Source organism: Cyanistes caeruleus, chromosome 6 (assembly GCF_971803275.1).
Source record: "Cyanistes caeruleus chromosome 6, bCyaCae1.hap1.1, whole genome shotgun sequence".
In the NCBI taxonomy this organism is placed as follows: Eukaryota; Metazoa; Chordata; class Aves; order Passeriformes; family Paridae; genus Cyanistes; species Cyanistes caeruleus.
Window position 1 is genome coordinate 18468420 of NC_141706.1, and position 8568 is coordinate 18476987.

The 8568-nt window shown below is 47.0% G+C and overlaps 1 long non-coding RNA gene across 1 annotated transcript in view; it reads right to left on the reverse strand.

The window, feature by feature from the left end:
• Window positions 1-7415, reverse strand: part of LOC147652487 (uncharacterized) — a 28464-nt gene extending 21049 nt beyond the window's left edge. The window contains exons 1-2 of the long non-coding RNA XR_015288635.1: window positions 7193-7415; window positions 5865-5932 (exon numbers count right to left, since the gene is read on the reverse strand). This is a non-coding gene — a long non-coding RNA (uncharacterized LOC147652487). The remainder of the gene's footprint in view (window positions 1-5864; window positions 5933-7192) is intronic.
• Window positions 7416-8568: the final 1153 nt, after the last annotated feature.

The window sequence follows — 8568 nt, forward strand, 5'->3', positions numbered from 1 at the left end:
CGGCCAGGCCTGCCCCGTCTCTCAGCCGGGAGATGGTGGGGGGGCCTGCGGAAGGTTTTCCTCGGGCCCGGGCCGGGCCGAGCCGGGCCTGATCTTCGGCTCGGCTGCAGGTTTTGCTGTAACTACATTCACTAGAAACTGCCGAGTGAAGAAGGAGAGAAGCTCTGGACCTGCAGCGGGCTAGGGCGGCGACCACACTCTCCAGAGCAGCTATGAAGAACTTTTCATCGCAGACGGCTCCAGCTCCTGTTCGGCAGAGATCACCGAACCACCTACAAAACCCCGGGCAAGATTTTAACTCTTTCATTACTCAGATGAGACTTGCGGATTAATCTTTTTATCCAGAGAGAGAAAAAGAGAGTGATCAACATGAAAAGAGACTTTATAAACTACCAGTAACAGGAAAGAAAAGAAGCTTCTGAAGAGGTAGAGAATTAAGAAGATGCTTTAATTAAGCTGAAATATCTTTCTGTTAAAACTATGGAGATGGACAATGAAGTCCTGAAAAGAACTCCTTTAATTCATGATACAGTATCTAGGGAGGAATAAAGTGTTCAAAGTGTAAATTTGAATAAAAAGTAGAGTAATTATGGTATAGTGAAGTGCTGGGAGATTTGAAGCCTTGAAAGGCAATGAGAAAACTGTTTTCTAGTGAAGCTCACAGAAACAGATGAAGACTTTTTTTTGCCTTTGAATAACTTATCCTTAAAAATGCTATCCCTAGGCTCATGTCCCATACACACTTCAGAGTGATGTGAAAATGGGAGGAGCAGGCTCTAATAATAGCAGCTGTGGGCAGCTAACATTAGGACAATGGAAAACTGCAACAAAAATAGTTTTCTTGTGAGAAACTCCATAAATTAACAGGAAGAAACTTCTGTTTCTCTACAAAGACTGGTGAAAAGACTGTAGCAAGAATTGGGACTGTTTTAACCATCAAAGTTCCAAAGTTTTTGTCTCTGTTGTCATGTGAACAAGAGAATAGTGGGTAGATAGGGGATGAAAAGGTTTTTCTGGAAGTTTATTCTGGTGTTCTTATTATTGTAGTTTGTCAATAAACTTACTTTTTTTTACCTTTTAAGTTTTATGCCTGTTTTGCTCTTGTTCTAATCCATATCTCACAGCAAGAAATAAGTAATTTTCTTAGTTACTGGTTTAAAACCACGACAGCGGATTTTCAATATCTGGTGCTCCAACTTGGGACCCCTTTGTGGGCAGAGGGGATTTGGCGGGCCCACATGCAGGAAGACATGAAAATGGGCCAGGCCGATTGTCTTGGTTCTAGAAGACAGGTGTCTGCTAGGGAGGGCAGGAGCCTCCCTTGGAATGAAAGAATGTAGACACCCTCCCTCCGAATTATTATAATTTTGAAATCAAGGGGCTTTTAGGCAGAGATCTGGGGATAGGAATAACAGTTCTTTACTAGTATAACAAGGCAAACAAACAACAATAACTACAGCAATAACAAGAAAACAGAACCAGGGACCCCGTGACAGCTTTCTCGGCTGAGATGGGAAGGGATGGAGGAGAGGCTTTGCTTCACAAACCCCCTCAGGCAGTCAGTCCAGGTGCTCCTGCAGGCCTCTGAGGAACAGTCGGCTGGAAAAGCAGGGATGAGCAGAGATCCTGGGCCTGTGGATGAGGTATATCAGCAGCTCCGTGGTGGTGGCTGGCACTGCAGGATGTCCTGGCAGGACAGGGTGTGTGAGGCCACCAACAAAGAGGGAAGAAGGAGAAGAAGCAGCAGCTCCATCTGTGTGATGGCGAAATTCCCTTCTCTCTACCGAAGTAGCTCTGTGCCCAAAAACAATGTCTTTCGCAGAAGCCGAAGAAAGCCAACCAAAATTGTCCCCACCCTCCTTTTTCCTGCCCCCTTCCCCACCCTGGGCCCGGCCACTCTTCGTCCTTTGTCGAGCACCCGCTAAGTACCCACAGTTAGGTTGTCCCCGCAACTAATGGGCAAAAATTCCACAGGCAAGCCAGAACAACAACAGCAACAAAAAAAGGACACCTAAACCCCCAACACCGATGGCGTGGATCTGTACATGGAGAGACGCGGAAGTGGGTCGGTAGCGGGTGGCGGGTTTGCATGTTGGTGGACATGGAAGCAAACCTAGCTGGGGAAAACCAGGGTGGAGGATGTGGGGCAAAGACCAAGGGCGAGTGTGCATCAGCATGCAGGAGGAGGGGTCGCTCCCCTTCCCCCATCTGCAGGGCTGCTAACATGGATGAATTTGCATCAGCAGGAATACTGCTTCTAAATATTATCATTAAACAAAGCAAAGCAGTCAAGGATATGGACCTTGGAAAGCTCCTTCTATGGGCTAGAGATGATAGACACAGGCACCTCCAGGTCTCGCTGCTGCCTTACAGCGGAAGAATGGCAAGACATAGGAGATTTGTTGTGGAAAAAAGCGATCATGGGGAAAATCAGCTGTCTGGGTACTTTCTTTGGGGTTGGGTATGTTTGGCCAGTGAAGGGGCTCACGGGGAGGCAGTGTCTTGGACCTTTTAACAACTCAGGAGTGTGCCAAGGCTGGGGAAACCACGTCAGTGGAGCTCAAGCCAGAAGTTACTCTGCCGAAAGCAGATGTAGAAATGACGGCGTCTCCAGAAGGAGACGGCGCCAGCCCCAGCCAGGCGGAGCCCCACATGTCAGCAGAAATCAGAGCCCCAGATTGCCAGCCACCATCTACTGTTCACTGAGGAAAGCCACAGGACTTGTTTGAGAGTCTGGCGGGTACGCTCAATCACAGCTTGACCTGTGGGGGAGTGGGGGATGACAGTGTTATGTTCCTCCCCCCACTGCTGGACAAACTCCAGGAACTCCTTGGATCTATATGCTGGGCTGTTACCAGTTTTAATTTCCCTAGGGATCCCCAGCACTGAAAAGGTCTACACCAGGTGTTGTTAGGCATGCACAGCCTTTTCCCTGGCATGGGCAGAGGCATAAACTGCACCTGAGTATGTGTCAATGCTCACATGGACATACTTGAGGCGACCAAAACTGGGAATGTATGTGATGTCTGTCTGTCCCACTTCACAGCTCCCAAGGCCTCGGGGGTTTTGTGTTCCACTCCCCACTGCTGGACAAATTCCAGGAACTCCTTGGATTTATATGCTGGGCCATTATCGGTTTTAATCTCCCTAGGGATCCCCAGCACTGAAAAGACTTGTACCATGTGTTGTTTGGCATGTATAGCTTTTTCTCCTGCATGAGCAGAGGCATACACTGCCCCTGAGTATGGGTCAATGCTCACATGTACATACTTGAGGCGACCAAAACTGGGAATGTGGGTGATGTCTGTCTGCCACACTTCACAGCTCTCAAGGCCTCAGGAGATAACCCCAACACCCAGCGATGGCACAGTGATGGAGCTGGCAACTGGGACACATGGCACAGTGGCTTTAGCCTGACCCCATGTCAGCTGGAACGGACACATCAGTCCTGGCACATTTTGATGGTATTGCTGGTGGCTCAGCTTGGCCTTTTGAAACACATCTGGGAGACATACTTTTTCAGCTGGGGCTGCAAGGGAATCAGCTTTCTGGTTCCCCTCAGTGATTTCACCTGGTAACGGGGTGTGAGGTCTTATGTGCATCACATAGAAAGGATGCTCTCAAGTTGAAACTAAATAAATCAGTTTTGAGAGCAATCTAAAGAGATGTTTGTTCGTTCTCAGTGTCCTTGAGAACTGCCAGCTCTGCTCTGGACACCACTCCTGCTACGTAGGGTGAATCAGTAACCAAATTAATCCGTTCTCTTTCTCTTTGAGAAAACTTCTCAAAGGCTCTTACAGCCGCAGCCGGTTCAGCTATCTGGGGTGATCCTTCTACAAACTCAACATCAGCTTCCCAAAGCTGAGTCTGAGGATCTCTCCAAGTCATCAGAAACTTATGAGATAGTCCAGATGTATCAGTGAACACTTTAAGAGCTTTGAGGGGCCTACGGCTTCTTTTCTCACAAGGAATGAGGTGAATTCCTCATGAAACCATTTGTGTGATGGTGCATGGACTGATATTTGCCCACTATAGCTGTCCAGAGCTAACTGAAGGTTAGAATTGCTCTGCAGCAGGTGCTCAAACATCTCCTTGGTCAGTTTCTCTGGAGAGTGTTTGCCTTCTCCAGAGTCTAACCGGAAGGTGAATACACATAAGGTCACAACCTGCCAGTTCTCGCAGCCTTACCCTGGCTTTTTGGATCAGCTGAGCCATCACCTCTTGTGGCTTGGTGATAGTGGCCTCCTCTTGTGGCATCTCTCTGCCCCTTGGCCCACTGGAATACCAACCCATGTAGGTGTGGTAGTTTCCCCAGGACAATAAATTTGAAAGGCAGCTCAGGCTTGAAGCAATGTGCCTGTCTTTCTGTCAAGGCCCTTTGTGCTTTTTCAATTGCAGTTTTTGCTTCTGGAGTCAGTTTCCTGGGAGACAGCAACTCTCTCTCCCCTTTCAATAAATTGAGCAGGGGATCTAAGTCCTCATTAGTGAGACCTAGCCAGGGTCTGACTCAGTTCAAGGACCTGCACAGGGAATGGAGATCTGCTAGGGTTTTAGGATTACTCATGATTTCTAATTTTTGCGAACCAACAGTCCATGCAGTGATCTCCAGGCCCAGGTATTTCCAAGGCGGCATCTTTTGAACTTTGTCTTCCTGCATTTGGAACCCAGCAGAGCTTAAAACTTTAACCACTAGGTCAAGTGTGTCTTGCAGCATGTTGTTATTGGGACAGCACACTAACACGTCAGCCATGTAGTGCAAGATGATGGCATCTCTTTTTTTCAGCAGGAACAGGAGATAATAATGACCCCATATACCACTGGCAGATGAAAGGACTGGTTTTTATCACCTGAGGTAGTACTCTCTAATGGTATCATTTCATTGGTGCTTCCCGGTTGACTGTGGGAATGGAAAAGGCAAACCATGGGTTTGCATCTTCTGGGTGCAGGGGAATTTCGAGAAAACAGTCTTTAATGTCTAGCACTGCCAATTGCCAATTTTGTGGGAGCATTGTCAGGGATGGCATTCTGGGTTGGAGAGACCCCATGTCCTCTATTTTCTTGTTTATTTCTCTCAAATCCTGAAGGAGGCGCCACTTATCTTTCCCTGGCTCTTTTATTACAAATACTGGGAATTCCAAGGGCTGGTTGTTTCTACAACCTAATTAGTCCCTTGGCTAATTCTTCTTCTACTAATTTTTCTATAGCCCTGAGTTCCTGTTTGCTGAGAGGCCACTGATTCACCCAAATTGGATTGTCATCCAGCCACTTCAGCTTTTGGGCAGGACGCTCTGCAGTGGCCCCTTCTAAAAATCCTTGGGGGGTCTCAGGAATTGTTAATTTCACTCCCCACTGGGACATGATGTCTCTTCCCCACAGGGGGCACTTGTAATCAGTGACAAATGGATGGACACTGGCCAACCTTCCATCTGGGCCTTCTATCTGAACAATGCTCTTAGAGATTTTTCCTAGTTTCACTCCTCCTACACCCTGTATTTTGCCTGCCACAGGTTGCAGTTCCCAATGTGAAGGCCACACATTTTCAGGTATAATAGTCACATCTGCCCCAGTGTCAATCAACCCTTCTACATGGAGATGTTCTGATTTATGTGTCAGGTTGCACCCTATAATAGGTTTGTCCTCACCAACCACTTCTGCCCAGTAGACTCCTGGTGCTTTGTCATGTACTGGGACTTCTGTTGGAACAGGGATCACTTGGGCTATTATCTGCCCTTTGGCTACATAGAAGGGTGGTTGAGGACATCTTGCCAAGAGAATGACGTGTGTTAGTTCTCCTTTAATTGTTATGGGAGCTATTTCAGTTTCTAGGGGTGTGTGTGCTGTGTATCCAATAACAAAATACCTACTTATCAGTCTGGCCAGGTCTTGTGAATTGTCCTGCAGGTCCACTCCAATGACTGTCCAACGGTCAGATCTGAAATGAAAAGCTTCAGCAGTCAGAAGTCTGAATCGCTTTTGCGGTTGCCAGATCTTATTAGGCACGCATTCCCCACAGCTATGTTTCTGTAGTTCTCCACCCAGCTCCCCCTTTTCTCCCCTTTTTATTAAAATAGAGTATTTTTCCTGTTTCAGGTCTGTCATATTTATGTCTTCACGCCTGGCAGCATGGCGTTTTAAATTCTTTTTTTTTGTTGATTTGCTATAGCTTCTTTCTGGTGTTTCCCTTGTTGCTGCTTTTGAGGACAATTCCTTGTGAAATGTCCTGGCCTCTTGCACTGTAAGCAGATGATGTGCTGCAGCTGTTCTGGTGACATCTGTGGCTTGTTCATCCCTGGTGCTGCTGCTGCTACAGTCCTTGGGTTTGTTGGTCCTGGTTTCTTGTCGTGTGCACTGTACACATCTGCTTTTTTTTGTGCAGGCCTGGATCATATCTGCTATGGTGGGTGGAGAATGGATGGGCAGATTTAAAATCACTTTGTGGCAGGCCTCGTTGGCATTTCTTTGAGCCATTTCTTTAATCAGTTCTGCTTGTGCTACTGATCCTTCTACCTGTACGTTGTCCTCTAAGCCGGCCAACGAGCTGCAAAAAACTTTCTGATGGAAACTGTTTAATATTAACATAACTGACTTGGGTTTCAAATGTTGGCAATTTATTTTAAGCTTTTCCTGCTACATCACAGATCTTATCTAAAATAGGTTTTGTTAGAACCTGCGCCTGGTCTTCAGACTTTGCCCACCTCCCTTCCCCACATAGATCCTCAGAGGTAATTTCATTATTTTCTGCATCTTTTGCATTCTGCGTGCTTTGTTTGAGTTCCTCCAGGAGGTCTTTTAATGACCTTTCCCATGAGCTTTCCCAAAAATCAAACTCACTGGGGGTTAGGAGGCACGTGAAGAAATCTTGGATGTCAGCAGGAGCTAACATCAAACTCCTGAGATTTTAAAGTAGCTTTAAACATTCTTTTTAGTATTTCACTATTTTTGCCAAATTCACATTGTATTTTGCATATCTCTCAGATATCATGGTAAGAGAAAGGTTGATATTGTCTATTAGTTCTTTTTTTACCAGTAAATATCACAGGTGCAGCTGTAGGCATATCCCTATCTTCCCCAGAGCCTGTATCTCCGGGGTTTCCCTGTCCAGCCTCACCCCACCAGGCCTTGGAGGCCCTGCTTCCACACCAGATTGATGAGGGGACTCAGCCCTGTCCCCAGCACGCCCAGGGGGCCTCACCTCTCTCCCAGATGGGTGGAGGGACTTGCTGCATCCCCAGCAGGCCCAGGGGGCCCTGCCTCAACCCTGGATGGGAGGAGGGACCTACCCACACCCCCACAGGGGCTGGGCAGGGACACACCTCCCCTCCCCGGGGGGCAGGGCCAGGACACCCATTCCCCCTCCCCCCCATGGGACCAGAGGGTAGGGCCACCCCTCTCACTCCCCTCCTCCCCGTGGAGACAGGGGGCGGGGGCGTGGGGAACAGGGTTGCAACATTTGGAGGCGGGTTTGCAAGGTGATGTCATGCCTGGGCAGGGTATGGTAGGAGGAAGAGAAATGTGTGAGGGAGGGGAGGGGTTATGGGAGGAGTAGGGGAACTGGGCGGAGAGAAGTGGGTGGAAAGAGTCATGGGAAGGGGGAGGGAGATATGAGGGAGGTTTCTCCACATGGCGGTCTGGCACATTGCCAGCTCCATCTTGGGTCACAGACACATGGTGGTAAGAGTTTTTAAGAGAGGTGTGGGGGTGCAGGGGAAGGTCTCTGATGGCTAGCGCAACACTATCAGAGATGGGGGGCTGAATGAGACACATGGATCCAGGAATTCCATTATTACCATGCATTTTCTGAGTTTCTGGACCTGTTCCATGTATCTTTTTCAGGTCAGGGGCAAAGGGTTTAGCGGAAGAAGTAGGAGAAACTGATGGAAACTGCAGTGGCTGTTATTTTATGTCTTTTTCCCTGTTAATCAATTCTTTTCAAATTATAAGAAAAACTGGGAGATATTTTGAAGCATTTTTGTCTCCATTCTCTATTTTAAGTGTTAAAAAATTGCCAATTTGATCCCATGCAGAGATAGAATTTACTTCTGACAAATTAAGCTGTGGAATGTTATGAGATGAAGCGTTTTAACTTTTTTCTAGAAATTTTAACATTTATAGTACTTAAAAATTCTTGCAATTTGGATTCTAAATTTGGTTGTGTTATAAATGCAACGGCAGATTAAAGATTAACAAAGATTAATTTATTATAAATTAATAAAGCAACAAACAGCGAGGAAAAAACCACAATAAATGGACAGCGCAGCGCTGGGTGGACAGGGTCTATACACAAGGTATAGGTGTTCCCAAATCCACGTCTGAGGGTTCTCTGGCCTGGGTTTTTATAAGGATTTTATGTCCCCAGGCTAGAATTCCAACCAGTTTCCATTCACCAAATGTCCCTGATTGTCTGGTGAATGGATTTCCTGGCCTAGAACATTGAGTCAGTAAGTATCCGGGCAGAGTCTCCTCAAATGCAAAGTGAGTCTGTATGTATTTTAACATATTTCATCACAGCAGGATTGAGAGATCCGGGCTAGCGCCGATGGATATCTCGGAGGAGTAGTCTCTTCTTTG